Here is a 25,480-nt window from a genome sequence, read left to right on the forward strand (position 1 = left end):
CTACATTTCTCCCAAGTTCTGTTGCTCAATTGTCTTAAAGAATGTTTCATTTATATATTATTTATTCTGCATATTCTTATATAGCACTTGTCTAGTCATACTGGCTGAGGCCACAGAGACTAACAACTATCACCATTCCTTTTCTTTATCTGCCCTGATGATATGCTCTTGGCTCATTGATCTGAACTTACCTCCCTCCTCAAGAATACACCTTGGCTCCAGTGCTTCAGTTTAGCCTCCACTTCATATTTCTGAAAAGTAATCTTATTTTTAGTTTTAGTCTAAGAGATTCTCCCAAGTAGAAGTAGAGGAAGATTAAAAGGTACCCAAAGTAGGGTGGGGGGGGCAACAACAATGAATCAGGTATGTAACTGGAAATTTTATTCCCACACATAAAGGGAAGGGTAAGTGCTAAAAATCACAGAATGATTACAATGTTAGAACATTTGCAATAGGGCTGCTCATCAGTTGTTTTTATATGTCTTCTCCATTGAGTTCAGTCTGATCAATTCAAAGTGGGTTCTGTTTTTCATTGTCTCTTCTCTGTGAGTGATTCTTTCTGACTCTTTCTCTTCTGCCTAGTTTGATTCTGCTATTGTTTCTTCCACAACTGCTCCTGTAACTGACCCTAAGGCTTGGATGTCTTGGGGAGGGGGAAGGAAATGCCAGCTGCCTTTCAAGATCTCATAATGTCCTGCAACAAAAGAAAAAAAAAAACTACGCAGAGTCTCATCCAAGAAATAGGTAATACTGTGACCATGAACTCACATTTGCTGATCTTAGGTGGAAAAAGGCTTCCTGTTTATGCCGACATTTAGCTTGGGGAGTGATCATTTCATTCTGAAGTAAGCAGAAAGCGGAGAGACCTGAAGATCAGGGATTATCTCTAGTATATCTTCTCTCTCTCTTTTTTTTTTAGACAATTGGGGTTAAATGACTTATGCAGGGTCACACAGCTAGTATCTGAGGGTGGATTTGAACTCAGGTCTTCCTGAGTATAGGGCCCATGCTCTAGCCATTATGCTACATAACGGCCCTGTGTAAGTTTTTTTTAAACCTCTGATATATCTACAGGTATATATGTCTTAGCAGTTGCCTTATTATTTGCTGTTTGTTTCAAACAGGACCAATGACATCATGGGATGATGTCTTGACTTGCACATGAAATGGATTTAAGTGACACAGAATCACAAGAAGTCATCAGCTTCACTCTCTTCCTGAGTCATTAGCAGCAAGACAAAAATTAGGATGACTGATGATGGATGGCCCAGGATGCAGTGGATGACCTTGGTGTCTTTGATGTCTGACTAGGCTCTCAGCACCCCATAGCACCTGCCTCAGCCCCCCTTCAGGGTCACTGGAACAAATTGTTTTCATCTGCTCATTCTACTGGAAGAAGTCTTCAAATGCTTAGGGTAGACATCCAGCTAAGTCACTGATGGGTTTGAGGCTTGTCAATTAGTTAGTTAAAAGGATCTTCATTGCTGTCACAAGAAGTCTGTACCTGATCTGAAATGGTGGCATTTGTAGGGGACGGGGGAGAGCTCCTCCAGCATTTGTTCTGAGTATGTACTACATTTGTATACATATATGTTTTCTTTATTGATAGACCATAAGCTTCTTCAGGGCAGAGAATTTCTCATTTTTGTCTTTGTATGTCCAGCAACTAACACACTTAATAGGTGTTTAATAAATGTTTGTTGGTTCATTGATTAACAACTCTATCCCACTTCTGAGAATGGCTTTAGGGTCATAGCAGGAATTTTTCATCCAATTCTTCCAGTTCTTATGGTGTAATACAGTTCTACCATTGAATAATCTGTCTCCATCCTTTAATCCTTACTTGTACGTTACCCCTTTCAGATTGGTGAATTTCCTCATTCTGTGAAGCTAGGTATTTGTTTGGGGTTTACACATTATAACAAAATCACTACAAATATGTATTTCAAAAGCATATAAATGATGACTTACGTTGCTTTTCAAGGCAACGTTCTTGTACGGGAAGACTTATATGAATTGATTCAAAGTAAAGTAAGTAGAACCAGAAAAAGAATATACACAATGATTGTAACATTGTAAGTGGTAATAATAACAAAAACATACAATGGAAACTAAATACTATGAAATTATAATGGCCAAGTTTGGCCTTAAACATGAGAAGATACTCTACCTTCATTGTAGAGGTGGGAAACTATGAGCATGGAATATTGCACATACCATCAGGCAGGGTGGATATGTTTGTCAGTTTTGTTGAATTGCTACTTCTTTAAAAAATCATTGGAACATGAGGAAAGTTTCAGAGTAGAGAGGATATCTTGGCAATGGATATGATATAAATATCAGTCAAAACTAATTTTAGAAAGGAATATTGTCTGAAAGGGGATGTGATGCTTTTACCTGAGGCAATTTAAAAATATTTTAGTAGGTTTGCAATGATGCTTAATTAATAAACAGCCCTTTCTGCTTTAAAAAATTGATCAGAAGAAAGGGAGAAGGTTTCTCCCATTTTTAAGTGGAGTGGAAAATTGCTACTGTCTGATAAGGAAAAAAATTATGGGGTTCACTCTGTCAGCAGAATAGATACTCTATACAACTATAATTACCTATTTTAACTATGTGGGGAGAAAAAAGAGAGGGAATGGTAGACCTTTTCAGCTGATAACATCACAGAATCATAGATCTTAAGGTAGAAGGGACCATACAGACAATTTGATTTGATCTCTTTTTTTTTCAAATGAAGAAATTGAGGTTCAAATAGGTTAAGTGACTTGTCTAAGATGACACGGGTAGTGACCAAGACGTACTGACTGCTCTTTTCATTATTGCCACATTGTTCTCAGTAAAGATGGTAGAAAAAAATGACTAAAGCTGTCTTTTTAATTAGCTCTAGGAGCCTAGAAGGAAAATAATCTGCCCCTGGCCAAGGTGGAGATTAGATCTGAAGGCTGAGAATAAACTGTCAGAGGATGATTATGTTCAACTGACTTAAGTCAAACTCACTGAATTTTGGTGTGTAATCATCTAGACCTTCCTATATACTACCCTCATTGAATCCCCATCTGATTTCTCATAGAAACAGTTCCCGGTTATAAGAACACAGACACCACACACACTGACCAACATTCTCCAAGATCTGGGTCTGCTCTCTTTTTCCCAAGTACATTGTTGTCTTATGGAGACTACAGAAACTCAAAAGTAATATTGGTTCAGATATGTGGTACAAGAGGAGTGACTGCTCATCTGCTAGTCTTCTGGAATCGCTGCTTCATAGGACACTCTCTTTTCTAGTCTCCATCGACTTCACATGGAACTAGCTTTGAAGATCTGAACTTGAAGCTCCTTCCTTCCTTCCTTCCTTCCTTCCTTCCTTCCTTCCTTCCTTCCTTCCTTCCTTCCTTCCTTCCTTCCTTCCTTCCTCCCTCCCTCCCTCCCTCCCTCCCTCCCTTCCTTCCTTCCTTCCTTCCTTCCTTCCTTCCTTCCTTCCTTCCTTCCTTCCTTCCTTCCTTCCTTCCTCCCTTCCTTCCTTCCTTCCTTCCTTCTCCCCCTCCCTACTTCCAGCTTTCTTTCCTTCCTTTCTTCCTTCCACGTTAGTCTATATACAATTCCATTCTCCCGCCTCTCTCTATCACCCTGATATATGTATGTATGTATGTATGTATGTATGTATACACACACACACTTCATTCAACAATCATTGTCCCATTATGCCACAAACATAACTAGGGGGCAGATTCCCCGTCTCATATGCCAAATGACAGAGGTCTTGAAGGCTCTTTTAAAATCCAAATGGTACTTAGTAATAGATGACAGCTGCTTTAACATAGCAACCCCCTTGTGTAACTGTCTGCCTTCTCCTAGACTCCTCAGTCTTAACACAAACAATTTTCCCCTCAGTACCCAAGCCTTTAACCACCCCTGCCATCCAAACCCCACACTTCTAATAGATGATTTAGCTCCTCACTTTTCAAGGAAGATAGAAACCATCTGGCAGGAGCTCCCTTAAGACTTCTCAGTATCATCACCCATTCTCTCCTATGTTAGTGCCAGATGATGGGAAAAAGTGAGAGGAAGAGTTATAAGATCTAGGAAGAGAGAGTAGGCCTGTGACTGAATTGGTATAAAAAGCTCTCAGTGAGGAACTTCCTCTAAGAATGCAGGTTGCCCAATTTCTGAAACATACAGTCCTAAAGTGGCTTGGCCAGGGTCACACAGCCAGTTTATGTCAGAGGTGAGATTTGAACTGAGGTTTTTCTGGGTCTGATACTAGTTCTCCATCTACTATGATTTTCAAAATGAAGGAATATTTGCAAAATAAGAGAGGGGCAGTTTGAAGGCACAGTGGGAGGGTCAGGCAAAGCTGGAGAGAGACATTGGAGGGGCTGGGTTGAAATGGTTCAGAAGAGAAAAATGGGAAGTAGGGATTGGGGAAGGGAATCAGTAATATTCTCTGAGGCAGTTAGAGATTTAGCATCACTTGCACTGGTGAGTAAGGGGTGGTGAGGAATTTGCTAACCATGGGAAAAGATCCTGGGATGAATACCGGTGGATGAATACAGCATTACTGGTAACGAAAGGTGAAAAAAAAACTCTTTGGCTCAGCCACACTCATCACCAACATCTGTATGGTGTGAGCTGTCATGGCTTCTTTGTGAAATCTTTTTTTCTCCCACAGATCTTCACATAATAGACATTTAATAAATTGTTGAATTGAATTGACTTGAAATCCTAGAGGCAGCCTAGAAAAGGTCTACTTCCAAGTTAAGAATGCTTGGCATAGTAAATAAAGGCACACCAAGGCATAAACCAGGGCTAGACAAAAATTAATTATAGTTAAGAATTAGTGAAAAAGGATTAAAGAGAATTGTGTTTTGTTTAAAAAAAACCACCTTGTTATTGTGTAGGAAATCATTTTCCTACACATTTGTAAACAGTAAAGTATCGTACAAAAGTACTTATTAATTAGCAATCATGATTAAGCTTAGCTGTTTAAGTGTCAATTGTTTTTTTTATTAAAAAGGAAAAGAGTGTTAATATCTCTATCTGAGATAACTGAGGACTATGCTATATAGCCAACAGCTTGGATCGCAAGACCATCTCTGTTGTAATGGTGGCCAGGGGGGTAGTTTGAGGTGGCAAATAGTAGCATAATTTATAGCCTTAGAGGTTTGCTGAAGACTCAGAGAGGTAGAGAATTGAAATGATTTTTTATGGTCACACAACTTGTAAATATCAGGGGCCTTGTTTAAACCCGGTTTTTTTTCTGACTCTACCAATGACTCTACTAGTCCATGTGGCATCTGTAATTGTTGACATTTTTCTATTATATAACTAGTCAATAAGCATTTATTAAGTGCCTACTGTGTGCCAGGTCCTGTACTAAGCCCTGGGGATACAGATTAAAGGCAACATTTACCCATTTCCCATTCTCCAAAGCAAAAAATAGTGTCTGTTCTCAAGGAGCTCACAGTCTAATAGAGACAACATAAAAACAACTAAGTAAAAACAAGATAAGTACAGGATAAATTAGAGACAATCCCAGAAGCAAGTCACTAAAACTAAGGGGGATCTGGAAAGGCATCTTATAGAAGGTGGAATTTTCACTGAGATTTGAAGGAAGCCAGACCAACCAGGAAATGGAGAGAAGAGGGAGAGAATTCTAGGCTACAACATTTACATAGTGCTTACTATGTGCTAGGATCTATACTAAGTGCTTTACAAAGCAAAATGGTATGGGGAAGAAAAGAAGAGGATCCCGGGGCAGATCCTTGGGGACACCTACAGTTAGTGGGTATGACTCAGATGAAGGTCCCTGGAAGGATACTGAAGAGTGGTTAGACCAGTAGGAGGAGAGTCAGGAGAGAACAATGTTATGACAAGTTACAGAGAAGAGAGAATGGAGGAGGAAAGTATGATCAACAGTGTCAAAGGCTGTAGGGAAGTCAGAAAGCATGAGAAATGAAAAAAGGCCATTAGATCTGGAGGTTAAGAGATTACTGATCACTTTGTAGTTTTAGTTGAATGATGACATTGGAAAGCCGACAGTAGAGAGTTAAGAAAAGAGTGAGAGGAAAGTCGAGACACTAATGAGGATAGCCATCCCAAGGAGTTTAGACTCAAAAGGAAGGAACATACATACATATATATATATGTATATGTATATATATACACACATATATATGTATGTGTACATGTATGTGTATACATAAAAATATGTATGCATATATGCACATACATACATACATACATATATATGTATACATGTGAGTACATACACATTAGCTAAGGGAAATGGAAGGATCAAGTAAGGGTTTTTGAAATTAGGAGACCTTGCCATGCAGTAGAAAAGCAGCCAGGAAATAAGGAGAGAGTTAGAGGAAAGGAAGGGACGAAGCATTAATAGAATACCTACTATATCCCCGGCAGTTTGCTAAATGCTTTTTAAAAATAAATATTATCTCATTTGATACTCACAAAACCCTGCTCTATTATTGTCTTTATTTTACAGGTCAGGAAGCTGACACAGCATGGATGGTGAAGACAGTCATGATGATGATAAATTTTACTATTATTACTGCTACTACTAGGTATAATAATAATGATAAATAATAATAATAATGTGCCATTTATGTAACACTTTGAGGTTCACAACTATGAAAATGACTTTACTAACCAACTTGATTTTCTTGAACTTCTTTATTATCCAGAGAAGGTCAGACTGACCTAGGAATCAGAATCAGCCAATCAGCCAGTCGGGAGGATAGAACTAGTCCAAGCATCGTATTTCCAGGACTTTGGGGACTTTTCAGTCTGACCCTCTTCCTTTTTCTGTGTAGGCATCTCATGATCTCTGTGAAATGGCCTCTCTCTGGGAAATGGAAAGTGAACCCAAGGAATTGTGGCACTACCTGATTGGGCCACAATGCAGTCATTCCTGCCCAGTTTTGTGGTTTCTCTTTGACTTTATAATCTGTGCAGCCTAACCCAGACCGAGCTCAGTTCTGACTGCAGCTCTGCCTGCATGCCTACCTGTTGCCACTTTGAGAGAAAATAAACACACATATAACCTAATTCTATTTCTCTTTCTTAAACCAAACACTGGAGTTGACATATTTTATATACATTATTGCATTTGATCTCTAACAAAAAAAAATCTGGTTTTCCTTGAAAATTCACTATAATGTCCTAGCTGTAATAGATTGGGAAAACTGTATGTAGTAATAACTATTGTCTGGATCAATGGGGAGGGACAATTGGTCTTGGAGTTAATTTTGGTCTGAACAAGATCTGCCATTACAGGTCCAATAGAATGAATTCCTTTTAGACTTTGGCAGGCAGATCTGGATCAGTTCCTGCGATTTCAGAGGGAAATCAGTGATTTTAGTATCCTGATGGGGAAACAATCTTGGTTCATAAGCACCACTAGATCAATCTGGGTCACTCTTAATTGAAGCTAAAATAAGCAAAGTGGAAAAATAGCTACTCTTTGTTCTGATTTGGTGACAATCTCTTTGAAATCTCCATTAACTAATGCCCACTGAATGCACATTAAAAGTTGCTCATAAAAGTAAATGTGGTACAGCACCATAATCAAAACTCTAATCAACCTAAATGAATTCTAGATGAGCTCTAGATAAAAGACATTTGATCTCAACCATTACATGTTTTTTTTTTTGTTTTACCTGAGTTCTTCATGTATGTCGTACACAATTCGTATGTGGTAGATTGGTAAGTCCCCAGGAGTCAGGAAGACCTGGTTTCAAATGTTACCCCTAATGTTTACTGAATGTGTGACTTTAGGACAGTCATATAGCTTCTTCGGGTCTCAATTTCATCATCCATAAATTGGATTTAATTGTACCTGTACTTCCTATCTCATGAGATTTGTGTGGGGCTCAAATGAGATGATATGCAAACACAGGCATATAAAATCATATATATATATGTATATATATATATATATTTGAAGTTTATAGAGTAATACACACACACACACACACACACACACACACACACACACACACTTCTGTAAACCTCAAACTACTATATAGGATAGCCCAAAAGTCTCAGTGCAGTGTAAATAGATAGTAGTAGTAATAGTAGTAGCAGTGGTGATGGTGGTGGTAGTGGTAGTAATAGTAGTGGTAGTAGTGGTGGTGATGGTGGTGATCGTAGTAGCAGTATTTCACAACCGTATCCTATAGTTTCAGAGAGGGGTAAATGACCTGAGAGGGAATCTTATCTAGGGACCCTTATTTTCCACTTAAGGTCACTGTGACTTGACAGAGAAGTGAGATGACTTCTCTAAGACACCTGGTAAGTGGAAGGAAGACTGAAACCTTCAAATCCCAACCATCCCCTTACTCTTAGCAAATAACCTTGTGTAGTACTTCTTGAAAAAAAAATTAACAATGACCAATGTTAAACTCCCTCTGAATTACTCCATCCCTACTCTTAACCTGTTAAGGTCCTCCTTCACAGTCCCTCATCCTCCCTATGTTCTTTGCAGACTCAAAGAATGAGGTGGCATCCTCTTGGCTAAAATTCACCTGCCCACCATCAGTTCCCTTTCTTCTTTCTCCCTTGTTGACTTCCTTGCTTCAACACCTATGTAAATTACTCTGGAATCCATATTTTCACCCCAAACTTTTCTCTAGAGCACTAATCACATATTTTTCCTTATTTGTGGAAAGCCACCTCCCACAACCTAGAGGCCAGATCTGTTGCATTTAACCCCTCCCTTAGGGTTCACTATTATCCTTAATGGCATGGAGGGTGGTATTTAATCTCAATGGCTCAAGCCCTCACCAATTTGCTTTCTCCATCAATTTTGGGGTCCAAGCTACCCCTCCAGTTCTGTTTATCCACTTAACAGTCAGATTAACTTTTTTAAACCAGCCAGAAAAACTTTTAAAAATGTTTTTTAAACTTTATTTTTAATTTATGAAATACAACAAGCATCCCCATAACATAGTACAATAAAAAAAGATGATTGTACAAGAAACTGCAAATTTACCATACACAACTTACTATTCCTTTTAAATACACAATAAAATCATCAAATTTCATTTTTTCTTCCCTCCTACCCCCAGAGATGGTTACTATCAAACCCAAATAAGTGCATATACAAACTTACACACACACATGCATAAAATTATTCTATACATTCTTCTATTTATCAGTTCTTTCTCTGGGTGCAGATAGCATCTTTCTTCACATGTTCTTTATAGTTAATTTGGGTATTTATAATATTCAAAATAAATCATTCACTCAAACTTGTTCTTAAAATAATACTGTTGTTACTGTATACAATGTTTTCTTGGTTCTGCTGATTTTTGCTCTTCATTTATGCAATTCCATCCATGTTTTTCCTAAAATCATTGATCTCAGATTATTTTTTAAAATTAATTTATTATTAGTTATCAACATTCACTTCCATTAACTTTTGAGTTTTAAATTTTCTCTACCTCCTCTTCTCCCCCCTCCCAAGATGGAGTACAATCTGAATAGTCTTTACATATACATTCTTATTAAACATATTTTTACCTTAGTCATGCTTTATAGAAAACTAGAAGGAATGGGAGGAACCATGAGAAAGAAAAAACAAAACAAGACAAAAAAAGAGAACAAATAATATGCTTTGCTCTGCATTCAGACTTCACAGTTCTTTCTCTGGATGTGGATGGAATTTTCCATCATGAGTCTTTTGGAGTTGTCTTAGGTTCTTGTATTGTTGAGAAGTGCTAAGTCTATCAAAGTTAGTCATGTGGCTGTAGCTGTGTCCGATGCTCTCCTGGTTCTGCTCACTTCATTCAACATCAGTTCATGTAAGTCTGTCCAGGTTTTTCTGACGTCTACCTGCTCACGGATTAGTTTTTACAAAAGAATATTTACTTAAAACATTAGCAGGAACAAACACACAAACATTTCCCTAACACCTAGGAATAATCTCCCTTATACACACTTGATCTACAGGGAAGGGAGGGGGATTAGTCTCATGGTTTAGCTCAATTCCTGTATAGCTCAATTCCTGTATAGCAATTCCTGTATAGCAACTCACCAAGTTCCAACTCCACAGTCCTTTTGGCTTCTCAGGGCTTGCTTATAGGGTGGCAGCAACAGCTGACCCAGACAGAATCCTGCCTCCAGTGTCACCACATCTTGAATTCTTGCATTCAGGCACTTCATCACTTTTACCTACAATACACCAAAACCTCACATTCATTTCTTGGGGTTACAGGATCTAAAGGGAGGAGCTCTTCTCCAAATGCAACTTAGTCCATAGTACCCATGCTTTGGGTGACAAGCTTTTCACCCTTTGGAGTCACAGGAGGGAGAATATTGTGACTCAGTCAGATAGATTTAAAGATGTAGTCAATTATGACTACAGATTCAATGGAAAGAAGCTGCTCCCATCTATGTGGTAGGGGAATCTAGAATATATTTTCCCAGAATCAGGTCCCTGCTGTTTCCCAGATGGGTGACTCCATTTTAGGTGATATGGGCACAGGTAAAGCTCCATTATACCTGTCAGCCCCTCAAAAATCAACATTTTAAATAATGAACTCATTAAGGAATCTCCACAGTATGTTCTTTCCCCCTGACTTCTTTACTTTTGTTTACTGTGCAATTCAATTCAACAAGTATTTGTTAAGTACCTACTGTGTGCAAAATACTATGCAAAGTATTAGGTATATAATGACAAAGCAAAATAATTCCCATACTTAAGAACTGTATAAACTACTTTTAAGTAGGGTTTGTTTTACTTATTCTATTTATGTCTCTAATACTTAGCACAATGACTGGAAAGTAGGAGGTACTTAATAAATACTTGTTTATGGATTGAACCTTGGGATCTTGAATGTTTGTACAATTCTAAACTTGAAAGAGAAGAAATATAACTTATATTCATATGGTGCTTTAAGGTTATCAAAATAAATTCCTTCATATTATATTTTGATCCCTTTAACAACTATGGTAGAGGGTAGGTACTATTATTTCCCCCTTCATTTTTTATAGCTGAAAAAATTGAGACTGAGAGAAGTTAAGTGACTTGTCAACAGCCACACAGTTAGTAAAAATATCTGTTGCTGAGTTTGAATCCAGGTTTTCCTGATGCAGTGCCCATCCATTATATCAGAGTAGGAGGAAGAAAGGGGGTGACTGTGTCCAGGAATTCAGAGAAAGAAAAAGAAAACAGAAGCCCCATGTAAGTAACAATATGATAGACAATGCTGGTTAGAGAATAGGAAAACAATAATATTTTCTAAGGTCAATAAAAGAATCCTCAGGGAAAGCTCCCCCTTCCCACACTGGACAGCCAGTGGGCTGGGCTCCTTGACTTTATCTACTAGGTAGGGGAACATGGCTAGGGGATCTATCTCCACAAATCACTGAAAAAACCATCTGCTTTCATTATCCTCATTGTAGATGACCAGAAGGTCTCCCCATTCCTGAGAAGAAAAAGACAATTGACATCTGTTCTTTACCTGGGAATTTAGTCCCCCTTGCACTCTTGGTTATGGGAAGATGCTGACTCAGCTAGATGTGGACCATTGGAATGGTATTCAGAACAGTGCCATAGCACCCATGAAAGAATCAAAAAAGAGGGGTCTGGAAAGAAAATACTCAAGGATGTAAAATGATTTAACCTGGAGAAGAGATTACTATGAGGTATGTGTGGGTGCTATTATTTGGATTGTTCTAAAATAACAGCTGCCAAGTAAATGAAGCCATAATGTTCAGATGGCAAAGAAAAACTATTCATTTACTCAAAACATAATGAGAGAGAATTGTATAGAAATGGAGCAAAATTAGATAAGAAAGGCAATCAACATGGCTAGGCTAAGATTGGTGAAATGCTAGACAGACTAGGTTTAAAACTTTCTTCTCGGGACATACTTAAATTAACAACATGATTTCAAAAGGTGCCTCTGAGTTATTTTTATTTTTCAATGTTTCAATAACTTCTTTTTTACTTGTGGAATTTAACTTCAATTTCAAGCATGGGAGTTTTGAGTGTTGTTGTACATGTGGAAGTGATGAGGTGCTTGGACCCTAGCCCTAGGACCCTATCTCTTCCCATACCAAAGATCTGGTAATAACTCATGAGTAAGCTCCAGTGAAGCAAACTAACTCTCCCTGTTACAGTGACCTCTGTAAGAATTTCCCTGGCATAAACAGGATTATTTTGTACCAGCCGAATGATCAGTTACTGTATACGTTCCAGAACTCAAGACATATGTCTACTCTTCAATTCATCTTGCTCAGCAAGGTATTGATTGGTAACAGACAGGATGACCATAACCATTGGTTGACTTAGTGATGTTGCAGGTCTAAAAACACATCCCTCAGTCCCCGCCCCCCATAATGAACTCTGGGTAAATACCTCTCAGTAGATGCAAAAATTGCATGTTCTTTTAAGAACTGACCACTTTTTAAACATTCCCTAATCCCTCCCTGGACCACCTAATTAGCATAATTGGCACACAATATGCTAAATTTTTCCTATAAAAGTTTTAGATTCACACCCATTAGGTGGCAAATTCCCTAACGACTTTCACCTGCTCATAGCATCACAACAAAACTTGCCTCGACTTAAAGATTGCTTGACTCTGTGAATTCAGACTTGCACCTTGATCTTTTGGCGTCTCTGCACCCCTGAATTGCATTAGAAGGAGGCATACCTTGTAGTAGAGATAAGGCTGATGTAACACTGTGGTTCTGACAAGTTTTGTGCTCTGAAGATCTCTCCCACCAAATCTATTCCTTATTCAGGTCAGCAGCAGCACGTCGGCATTCTCTCTACCAGACAGGAATTATGTTTACCTCAGCAATCACTACAATGCTCAAAACTTTCAGGTATTGTTGGAAGTCCAGTTCCATATACCCTTGTAACTTTCTAGTACTAATCTTCCACAACATTGTACTCTCCCATGAAATAGGGAACATAATTAAGCAAAACCATTGGCACAGTGTAACAATGCATACCACATTCTATTCACATGATCCATTAGTTCTTCACTGAGAAGTAGAGGAGTATGTTTCATTTTAAGTTCCTTAGAACTGAGATTGGTGATTACATTTTCTCTGAATTCTGATGGATTGTGTTTTTTATATTATTGTAGCCATACTGTATATTGCCCTACTGATTTTCCTATCTTTACTCTATATCTGTTGATATAAATCTCTCTATATTCTCTGAATTCCTTATATTCATCATTTCCTATGGCATAATGGCATTTAAATGCACTCCTATACTAGAATTAATTCAGTAACCTCACAATTTTGTATCCATTTTGTTTCCAGTTTTTTTTTTGTTGGTGTAAAAAAAGTGTTGCTCTGAATATTTTTAATTTATATGGAATCTTTCTTTTGATTTTTCATTTCCTTGGGGTATGTGACCTAAAGTGGAATTGCTGAGTCAAGGAACATAACAGTTTAGGAACTTTTCTCACATTATTCCAACTCAAAGTGTTTCCCAGAATGATTGGACCAATTCAGAAATGGACCAACCATTTGTTGTTCAGTCTTGCGTAATTCTTGGTGAGCTTGAGGTTTCTTGGCAAAAATACTGGAGTGGTTTGTCGTTTCATTTTTTAGCTCATTTTATAGATGAGGAAACTGAGGCAAACAGGAATGATTGACTTGAAAGTGAGTCTTCATGACTTCAGACCTAGCACTTTATCCACTGTGCCACTTAGCTACAATAAACCAGCAGACATTTATTTATTGCCTTTTGTGTTCAGAGTACTGTTCTAGGTGCTAGTGGAGATGCAAAGTTTAACAAAGACATGGAACCTACACTTCATGAATCTGGAAGCCTTGTTGGATTGGACTTCATTTCATGATTGAGTGTTTGTGGTTTATCCTTTGTTCTTGAAGAGGACCATGACATCAGGGAGATGATGACATGACTTATAATAGACTTTGATTTGAGTGAGGGAGGGCTGTGCAAGGCCACAAGCCTTACTTTCTCCACCAGAGTCATCTGGGTCCAGTAGCCAGATATTGATCAGAATGACTGAAGATAGTCTAGGATGCAGTGAGAGACCTTGACCCTTTTAAGCTAAGGTCTTTTCTGGCTCTCACTTTGAGTGAGGCAATACCCGTTCAGTGAAAAGTCCTCTTTAGAAAGTGAGTCAAGGGATGGTCTCTTTAATTACAAAAGAATCACACTGGAATAGGAAGACCCTCAGGGTTGCTGGCCAAAAGAGAAATAGTTACTATTTGCATTCATTCTGAGCCAGGAGAACCCAAAAAATAATCAAGTGCTACTTGGGCAGGGGCCTATTGTTGTCCAATCTATGAGTTCCAGAGTGAAATGGGTTTAAAGTTTGGTCTTTGAGAAAGAAATCTAGCCAGTAAACCCCAAGTTAACTAGGTAGCTTTTGGCCATCAAAATTTACCTTTCTTTGGGCAGAATACCCTTAGGTAAGGGAAGAGAAGAGAGGAAAGGAGAGAAGAGGAAAGAAGACAGGATAGGACAATCTGAGTTGCCAAACTGGAAGTGATCAGCTGGTCCTCATTCAAGTAGCTTGGACTACTCCTAGGTTGTGGTTTGCCATTTATTCTTGAAGAGGACCATGACGTCAGAAAGATGATGACAATTCACTTTGGATTTCATGAATTGTACCACAAAAGCTCCTTGCCCAAGCCCCACTTAATGGTTATTTTTTGGACCCTCCTGGCTCAGAGGGAATGTCAATACTAGCTGTTTCTCTTTTGGACAGCAGCCCTGAGGGCCTTCCTCTCTCACTTTGATTTTTTATTTTTTATTAAAGGGGCCATCCATTGACTCACCTCTTAAAGAGACTTATTCACTGAATGGTCATTGCCTCACTCAAAGTAGAGAACCTGAAAGCACCTTATCCTAAAAGGGCCCCATCTCCCACTGCATCCTAGGCCATCTCCAGTCGTCCTGATGATATCTGGCCAATGGACCGAGATGGCTCTGGAGGAGAAAGTGAGGCTGGTGACTTTGCACTCCCTTACTCAAATCAAAGTCAATTGCAAATCATGGCATTCACCACATAGTGAGTTGTGCCTTTGAAATGTAGGAAACCACTACATAGTAACATGGACATTTTAAGTACCTTCTGGAAGATATTAGTAATGGTTGATATTTATACAACACTTGAAAGCCTGTAGAGCATTTTACAATGAAGACAGGTAGGGAGGACAGTAGATAGAACCCTGGACTAGTAGTCAATAAGGTCTTTGTTCAGATTTGACCTCAAACATTTCCTAGACATGTGACACTGGCCAAGTCACTTAACTTTGGTTTCCAGAGACAATAATAGCATCTACTTCCCAGTGTGGTTGTGAGGACAAAATGAAATCTTTATAAAGTGCTTTGCATAGTGCCTGACACATAGTTATCATTGTTGCTGTTTGAACTTAGCTCTTGAAGAGGACCATGACATCATGGAGGTGATGCCATGGCATGCAAGTAAGTTGGATTTAAATGAGGCGGGGCTGTGCAAAGTCACCAGTCTCACTTTCTCCTCCAGAGCCATTTGGGTTGAGTGGAAGGATATAGATCAGGACAACTGGAGATGGCCCTGGATGCAGTAGAAGAGGAGACCTTGGTCTTTTTAAGCTAAGTTCTATCCCAGGTCTCAGTTTGTCTGAGGCTACATCCATTCAGTGATCAAGGCTAAGTAAGAAATGAGGCAGAAAATGGCCTTTTTAACTTGGTCAAAAAAAAAATCAGTTTAGGAAGGGAAGATCCTCCAGGTTTCTGGTCAGAATAGAAACAATCACTATTTATATTCACACTAAGCCAATCAGGGCCCAAAACAATGACCAAGTGGAGCTTGACCTGATACCTATTGATGCCAATCAATAAGTGTCAGAGTGATTTGGGTTTAAGGTATGCTCCTTGAGAAAGAAACGTGGCCCATAACTCCAAGATACCTTGCAAGGTTTCAGACATCAAAATTTACATTCCTTTGGGCAGAGGTCCTGCAGGTGAGGGTATGATACTTTTGTGGGCAGAAGAAAAGAAAGAAAGGAAGAAAGAATGAAAGAAAAAGAAAGGAAGGAAGGCAGAGAGTAAGAAGGAAAGTAAGAAGGAAAGAAATTATCAAAGGAGAATTCTGTGTTGCCCATTTTGATCACAGAAACCTTGCAAGATATATTCTGACACATAGTAGGTGTTTAATAAATGCTTGGTAAAGTTAAAAAAAATGAATCTTAACTTCAAGGCTCAGTTCAAGTTCCACCTCTTAAACAGATCTTTCTTGACATTCTTAGTGCTTCTCTCAAATTGCTTTTGATTAATTTTGCACATTTGTGTTTTTGTGCATTTTGCATTTACTATAAGGGTTTTCTACACAGGTAGACCAATATGTATACAATCGCAAGCTCCTTGAGGTCAGGTACTGTTTTCATTTTTCTTTGTGTCCCCAGTTGTTGCCACATATTGGGTGCTTAATAAATGCTTATTGTTGAATTGAGTTGGTCCTCACAAAAATTAAGTAAAGTTAAGTACTATAACTGTCATCCTTTCATGAGGAGGAAACTCAGGCTTAAATTATATCACTTGACATAGTCACAAAACTTGTCATTGACAGAGGTGGGATTACAGACTGTGGACTTCTATGTGCTCTTTCCACTTTACCATGTTGCCTCATTTCCATTTCATAGTGTATAAAAATCAACATGTCTTGTTACCATTTCCTTGAAAGCTAAATTTAAATGGCCTGAAAATTTGAAACAAATATTACTGGCCATTTTCAGGGAAGGGAGAGAAATCCAAGTATCTGTGGAAATGCAAATGATTTCAGCAATGAAAACTAATTAAGAAAACTAAGAACAATCACAACATAAAGGAATCTACTTCTCTACAAAGTGAAATATTTCCCTTGTTACTTATGTCAGAGTATTCACATAGAGAAGGCTTTGAGCATGAAATTTATAATCTGGTAGAAAACTGCAAACGAGTGGTTTTTATCATCTGCTTATCCCAAAGTGTGTTACAGCTCATGTGAAGCAATTCAGCAAAAAAAGTTCAAAAAACCCCAACCAATTAGATTCCATTATAGTGTCATAGTAGGTGGAGTGAAGGAAACAGTAAATTAAACACAAAGAGGAAGAGATTAGAGGAGAATCAAAGAATCTGAGTTGGAAGGGACCTTGAAGGTCAACTAGTTCAAACTGCTACCTAACAGAAGAGAAAATGATAGGTGGGAGAGAGAGAAAGGAAGAGGAGGAGGAAGAGAGAAAAGCAAAATAGAAGGGGAGAAAGGGGAATTATAGAGTGGCATTCATGCCCACGTGGGGCTATTTGGTTGTATGTCTTCAGTGCTGCCCTCCATAACCCTGAAGGAAGGCATTGTGTCTGCATTAATTATCCAGTGAGGAAATGTTATAACTGCTTTGCTTACATGCAGCTATACTACTTGGGCTTGGTAGTTATTTTCTCTGGTCCATGCCAGAGTTGTATCCTTTCTAAGAGATGGCAGCATTACCCCTGTCCATCATGGGATACTTAGCCTGCAAATGCCTAGGCAGGGATGGGGAATCTGCAGCCTTGAGGCCCCTTGTGACCCTCTAGGTCCTGAAGTGCGACCCTTTGACCAAATCCACAGGGCTGCACTTGAGTACCTAGAGGGTCAAATGTGACCTCGAGGCTACAGGTTCCCCACCCCTGAATCTACTACAACCAACTGTAAAGACACTAAGTATTTTGGATGAACTCCTTACTGGCCAAATCCAATATTAATATGAATAAAATGCAATACTGGTTAAAATGTTGTCTGCTATTACTTAGCTCAGATCTCCCACCATATCAAAGCTCTACTTTCTTTGTTTACCTCTCATTGCATTCATCAATTTAGAGACACAGAGGATAGATGAAGGAGGGAGAGGAAATATACTAAATAATATATTTGTTCCCTATCTCAATACATGAGTCAATCCACAAAGCATTTATGAGGTGCTTAGTATGTGCTAGCCATTGTACTAAGCATTGGGGAGACAAAGGAAAGAAAAAAGAAACAGTCCCTATGCTCAAGGAGCTTAAATTTCTCATGGAAGAGACAGCCAATAATTAATTAGGTAACACAATATATACAAAGTAATTGGAAGGTGATATGAAAGATGAAGCACTTGTAAAAGACCTCCTAGTCAGAGGCAGGAGGAAGAGGCTGGTGTGCAAGGAACAGCTAATAGGTTAATGTAGCTGAATTCTAGCGTGGGTGGATGTGGGGAGTAAAGTGTAAGAAAACTGGAAATATAGGAAGGCCCAGGTTACAAAGGAATTTTTAATGCCAAATGGATCCTGGAGGTAATGGGGAGTAATGGGGAATTTATTGAGTAGGAGGGTGACATGGTATCTTGGATCATCCTTTCACCTAAAGCTGAGACAAGATAAAAAGAGCTGAAGATTGGCTTGGGTCTAGAAACAGCTAAGATGTTGACAGAGTAGATCTTTCCTTTTGAGGAGTATTGGTGCAAGGTCAAAAAGGCACAGTGGTTACTAGAGGAAATTTTCTCTGCATCTCGCCTGCTCTTCACCATATATCATCCTATTCCACTGGTGCTGAAGCAGTCAGAAAGTGGAATTGAAGGTGGCTGCCAGTAAGAGAACTCTGAAGAGAAAATAATTATGGTCAAGAGCTACTTTCTGGGTTCCCCAATTTGCCTTGATAGAAATCTAGAGGGAAATCTGATGGGGTGGGTGCTTAGGTTGTAAGTTGGAAGGCTTTGGGGACCTTGCTAAATCCAATATTTGGGCCACTGGCAATAGGTGAAGTTGAGTATCAGTGCCTGAACTGTGTCTAGGAACTCTTGGGTTTGGTAAATGTCTCTAGAGTAGTTGGCGGAATTTGGTCTAAGAGATTGCAAGGATGTAGTCCTCGTACTAGTTGTTTTAATATATTTTTAATTTTTTAGCTTCTTTTGTGATGAATTAGAACAGCCCAAGTAAAATCAAGCCAAGTTCTGTTCAATTCCATTATATAACATATATGTGTATATATTTAAATTATACATGTTGCACATATCTACATGTATATATACACACACACATATGTATACACAAATATTATACATATGTGAAACATGATCATATAATTGTCACCTGAGTAGAAGTCATTGAAATATAATTGACTAGAGAGGATGTAGGCCCATACTGACCATGTATCCTCTAGTCTAAGATGGTCCGCAGTTACCTCCTACAAAAGGGCAGCCCTGGAGACAGAGACAGCAGTTACCTGATAATCAGAGATTGTTGTTCTCTCAGGTATTGAGGGAGATATGCAACTGCCAAAGTGAGCTTGGGATTGTAAGCGTCTGGGCCTTCAGTACTACAGTGTCAAGAAACTAGGCAGAGTGCCCCCAATGGGTTAAACAAGAAAGCAGAGAAGAAAGAAGGGAGGGAAGAAGGAAAAGAAGAAGTAAGGAGAAGAGAGAAGAGGGCTTATAAAGGAGTTGGGAGAATAATGAGTGGGGTGAAGAAAGGGAAGAAATTGAGTTCTGGTGGCTTAGAATAATACAACATAAAACCATACTGTTTATGGGCTAGGCTCATAATCCCCGATGGCATAAACCTGTCTTGCAATAGTCTTTGGGTTATAATAGGTGTTTCCACTGATTGAAATTACCACGCTTTTTATGGTGCATCTCAATCAGTTATAGCATGGAGTCGGCTATTTATTATCTCTATACACCACTGGAACCAAATTTTGTTCTCTAAAGGGAAAAGGAAGGAATCTTTAGGGTAACAATCTGGAACAGACAAGCAAGAAGAAAAGAAAGCAGCTGGCGTTTCTTTGGAAATGGAACTCATCATCCCTCTTCCTGAAACCAGTTACTCCTCTAGACATTCCTCTTCCTGTTACTGGAACTACCAGTGTCCCAGTTACCCAAGTGAAAGACCCCACAGCCATCCTGGACCCCTTCCTCTCCCTCACACCCTGTTAACCTGACCTCTCCCCATATCAATCCTCAAGTTATGTTGAATCACCCTTTATGAGGTTTTATTTCTATTTCTTCCTCTTCCTTCACAATACCACCACTACAGGCTGGGCCATTGTTGTACCCACGGCCTAGACTCACAGGAGTGGGGAGCAAGGTTCCCTGCTTTCATTCTTCCTCCCTTCAAACATTCTCCACATTGCCGACAGATTTTTTTTTTCTTCAGGGAAGAGACCATGATTTTATTGGTGCAGGAAAGTTCTGGTGAAGAACGATTTTCTACTAATGGAAAGTATTCTGCAACTCATTACGCTTAGAGAGTTATGTGAAGCATTTAGAGGTTAAGTGAAGAGCCCAGAATCATACAGCCAGCATGATGGGACACAGTCAAAGATGGGATCTGAATCTAAGATTTACTGACTCCAAGGCCAGCCCTCTAACCCACTGTTCCACACTGTCTTTCACTGTCAGATGAATCTTCTTAATGCCCAAGTTTAGTCACGTCACTCACTTCCTTAATTGCAAAATTTCACTGAACACAATTCATACTACTGAGTTTAACATTCAAAATTCTCTACCTTCTGGCTTCAGCCTTGACCAGTTTTCTCTTGTGCTGCTTCTCTACATAAAACCTAAGCTCTAGCCAATTCCCCAAATATACATTGTGTTCTTCCATCTCTACACCTTTGATCCTGACATTCTCTCTATCTGACATGTCTCCTCTGCTGCCTCAATTTCCCTTTTGAACTCCTATCTATCCTATAAGACCCAGGTTAAATGCCACCTCCTCTGTGAAGCCTTTTTTTAAATCAGTTTAGTCAGAAGTGATCTCTCCCTCACCTAAAATCCTTTGTGAGAGGTAACACAGTCTAATGACTAAAATATTAGACTTAAGAGTCAGGAAAAGCTGGATTCAAATTCTTACCACAGACATTTACTAGCAGTGTGGCTCTGAGAAAGTCCTTGTGCCTTAGTGTTTTCAATTGTAAAACGAAGAGGTTGGATTAGATGACATCTAAGGTCCCTTTTCACTCTAAATCCTACAGTATATTATCTGTAGTTAGAATTCTAAAAGGGCAACTAGGTGATATAGTGGTGAGAGAGCTGGGCCTGGAGTCAGAAAGACGTGAGTTCAAATTCAGCCTCAGACACTTAACTATCTGTATGACCCTAAGAAACTCAATAAATCCTGTTAGAGTTTCAGTTTTCTCATCTATAAAATGAACTAGAGAAGGAAATGACAAACCATTCTAGTATATTTGCCAAGAAAACCCCAAATGGATCATAAAGAGTTACTTATATATGCTTGAAACAACTGAACAACAAACCATAGTTCTAAATCCATCAACCAATAGTACTTTATCTGTACTACTTGATCAGACTTAGTATGATGTTCACATAATTTTATCTCCCCAGCTTAGCCATAACACACTCCTGAAGAGCAAGAACCATATATTGTATTTCTTCCTCTTTCTGAAACACTGATGGTCTTTTTTTTTTTTTTAGCAGCAACTCTCATTTTTATTGTTGTATTCTGTACTTGAATTCCAATTTCTCTCTCAAGGAAGACCAATGGTTTTATAGATTGTATGTGCTTGGTGCATAATTATTGAATGGATAAATGAATGATTGAGTGAATGAATCAACATTTTCTATTTAAATAGAGAATTACTCTGCCAGAAAAAGGTGGTTTTCTCTTTTCCATCAATTTTTTTTCAGGAGAATCTTAAGTCTAAAAGCTCTAGTCACTGGAATACCAAATGAATCTGGATTAGGAACCACAGAGACTGCATCTATTTTGGAGAAAATTTTGACCTTTCAAAGATAATAATATTAATAATAATAATAAAACAGTCAGAACAACAGTTGATTTCTGTGACTTTTCAAGATTCACACATTGCTTTCCTCACCATAGCTCTGTGAGGTAGAGAGTGAAAATATAATCACCCTCATCTTACAGGTTGGGAAACTGAGGCTCAGGAAGGATAAATGACCTGCTTGCGGCCTTGCATTAATAAGTGCCAGAATTAGCATTCACAACCAATTCTTCTGATTTGCTATCCAAGGAACACTGAGAAGTGACATAGATCCATTTTTAATTGGGGTAAGGTAAACTAAAGGGAAGAAGCCAGCAGAGAAAAGGCAATACTTCTAAAGAAGAATCAATGCATGTCAGTTACCTAAAGACGCCTATAGGGCAGCTAGGTAGCACAGTGGATAGAGCACCTGGCCTGGAGTCAGAAAAAACTCTTCTCCCTGTGGTCAAATCTGGTCTCAGACACTTACTAGCTGTGTGACCCTGGGTAAGTCACTTAACCTTGTTGGCTTTATTCTTCATCTGCAAAATGAGCTCAAGAAGAAAATGAGAAACTATCCAGAACCTTTGCCAAGAATACCCCAAATGCCGTCATGAAGAGTCAGACACAGCAAAAACCAACTGGACATCAAAGCCACCTGTTTTTACACTGACACATGATATGATTTCGTGGTTATCTATGTAGTTAGTCCCAGCAGTTAATGTCCAGAGGGTAATAATTGTGCTCTCTCCTAAAATTTCTACCATGAGATTCACTGCTGGATTAAATAATGGGGGTATCACTGTTTCCAGAAGCTGTTGTTGTAGCAGTATAGCTGTGTCTGATGTTTCATGACCCTGTGGACCCTATTGACCATGGGATTTCCTTAGCAAAGATACTGAAGTGTTTTGCTATTTTATTTTAAAGTAACTAATTAAAGCAAATTATTAAAGGGGATTAAAGCAAACAGGTTAAGTTACTTGCCCAGGGTCATACAGCTAGTGAGTGTCTAAAACTGGATTTCAACTCAGGTCTTCCTGACTCCAGGTCCAGAGCTTTATCCACTGTGCCACCTAGACCATGAATAAAAAGCATGTATCTTCTCCATTGCCGTGTGATAAGAAGTCAGTTTATGGGTAGTGTTAAGATTGAGAATTGGAAGAACTGAGTTGAAGTCTCAATTCTGATACTTATTGGTTGTGTGGCCTTAAGTAAATCACTTTATCTTCATTTGTAAAAGAGGATCATGGGCTCTAGAGCTGGAAAGCACCTTAGAGATAATTTAGTACCAAACGCTCATCTTACATATGAGGAAACTAAGGGCCAAGAAGTCAAGTAATCTGGTTATACAGATAATAAGTGGGAAACTGCAGATTGGAACTCAGGACTCTGTCTCCAAAAGCATTACACCAATATGCTTCTTAGAGGCTGATGGCTAAATATCTTTGCACCTCAGTAATATAACAACACCAACAAAACCCAAAACAATAATTATGATAATAGTAATAATACTTAGCAATTGTACAGCATGTCCCAAAAGTCTTAGTGTGGTTTTATAACAATCTTTAACATGCAAAAAACTGAACTAAGGTTTTCAGGATAGTTTGTATAGCTCTTTAAAGTTTGTGAAACACTTTACATATTTGATTGTCACCAACAACCATGGGAGGTAGGAGATATTATCACCATTTTACAGATGAGGAAACAATTACATATCGCGTAGGTGATTTGCCTAGGGTCACACAGACAGTGAGGATCTGAGTTAGGATTTCAACGTGTTCTTCCTGGGTATAATTCATGCCTTTGATCTGCTCTATCACCTGACAATTTTTTAGTAACACTGAAATATCACATGTTATTCTCCATGTTGAATTTTGACTTTTTAATGTGACCATATGACATATTTATAGAATGACACAGCTAGGGGGCATGATGCAGTGAAAAGAGCTCTGGTTCTGTTCTGTGTTCAAATAGTGCCTTTGACACTACCTATATGACCTTGGGGAGGTCACTTAACAGCCTTGCCCTCTGTTTCTTTATTTATAGGATGAAGGGGTTGTATTACATAGCTTTGCAGTTCTTGTCCACCTCTATATCTATGATTCTATGAGCTGTCACTAACACCAGCTTTTCGTTATAATACTACAAATCAGCCCATTTCTATCTACATTTGTAAAATTGGAGTTAGCATTCAAACTGAATGTACATTTCACTGAAACACTGTGGAGGGACATATTTTGGACAAAGTAGTCAACGATAGGTTTATCAGTCAGTCATTGGTGTTAGTCTTTGACATTGCCAAAGTAGTCTGTCAGTTGAAATAAACTGAGAACCACTGATTTGTCTCACCTCTAAAACATCCAACTTTCACTCAACCCATGGTTGTTGCTATTTAGTAATTTTTCAGTCATATCTGACTCTTCATGACTCCATTTGGGTTTCCGTGGCAAAGATACTGGAATGGTTTGCCATTTTCTTCTCTAGCTCATTTTGCAGATGAGGAAACTGAGGCAAATATGGTCAAATGACTTGCCCTGGGTCACACAGCTAGTAAATGTCTAAGGCTGGATTTGAACTCATGAAGATGAGCCATCCTGACTCCAGGTCCAGCTCTCTATCCACTGTGCCCCCTACCTGCCCCATGCAAATAGTAATATTTATAGAATTGTGGAATCTCAGATATTCAAGGGACAGTCTAGTGCAGCAGCTCTCAAAGTATGATCCATTGACTTCTAGAGGTCCTTCACACTCTTTCAGGGGGTTCTTAAATTTAGAAGTATTTTCATAATAAAGCTAAGACTTTATCTGCCAATTAAACAAAATTTGCCCATCCTCCCTTTTCCTACTGCATATCTCTATGAGGTCATATTTTCTTTACACACTTTAATCAAAACGATATCTCAACAGATTGAATGTAGAAGCAGATATGAGAATCCATCTGTCTTCTATTAAACCAGAGATTAAAGAAATTTACAAAAGAATCTTAAAAAATTTTCTCATTAAAAATTTTGTTTTGGAAAACAGTTTTTAAAGAATATGTATTTTACTTATATTAACATGTAATGAGATTATTGCTATCTTAAATGGATCAATAAAAATATTTTAAAGTATATTAGTTTTAATTCCTAACTGGATAAATATTGATAAATATTTATTGTAATCAAAAATTATAAACAAAAATGTCTTTAAAATTTTCAATAATTTTTAAGAATGTGAAGGGTCCTCAGCTAAAAAAGTCTGAGAAACCTTTCTTTAGTCCAATCTACAAATGAATAGGAATCACTACTATAATCTGTCTAAAAAGTAATCACCTAGCATTTCCTTGAACACCTCCATTGATTCACAACCTGCCACTTCCTAGAGAAGTCTATTCCATTTTTAAGGGGATAACTCAGGAAATTTTTCCTTCTATTGAAATGAAGTCTGTCTCTTTGCCACTTTCATCCCTTCTTACTAGTTTTGTCTTCTGGGACCAAGCAAAACAGTCTAATTCTTCATTCACAAGACACTCCTTAAAAAAGTAAACTGAGCTTTCATGTCTCACTTATACCTTCACTTCCCTTAGCTAGACATCCATAGTTCTTTCAATTGATCCTCCATATGACAAAGTTTTGTGGTCCTTCACCATCTTGATCACTCTCATTTGTATACATTTTTTGTATGCCAAAATTCTTCCTGAAATAGGACACCCAGAATTTAGTGTAATACTCCAATTGAGTGAAATTTATAGTGAGTATAGGTTTTCTTTTTTTCTTCATTTTTTT

General features: G+C 38.4%; 1 long non-coding RNA gene across 1 annotated transcript; it reads left to right on the forward strand.

Annotated features, from left to right (window-relative positions):
- Positions 1-490: 490 nt before the first annotated feature.
- Positions 491-7,047, forward strand: LOC140523374 (uncharacterized). Its single transcript, XR_011973373.1, has 4 exons — positions 491-744; positions 1,125-1,565; positions 6,506-6,584; positions 6,705-7,047. It is a non-coding gene; the product is annotated as an uncharacterized lncRNA (long non-coding RNA).
- Positions 7,048-25,480: the final 18,433 nt, after the last annotated feature.

This window comes from Notamacropus eugenii, chromosome 1 (assembly GCF_028372415.1).
Source record: "Notamacropus eugenii isolate mMacEug1 chromosome 1, mMacEug1.pri_v2, whole genome shotgun sequence".
Taxonomy (NCBI): Eukaryota; Metazoa; Chordata; class Mammalia; order Diprotodontia; family Macropodidae; genus Notamacropus; species Notamacropus eugenii.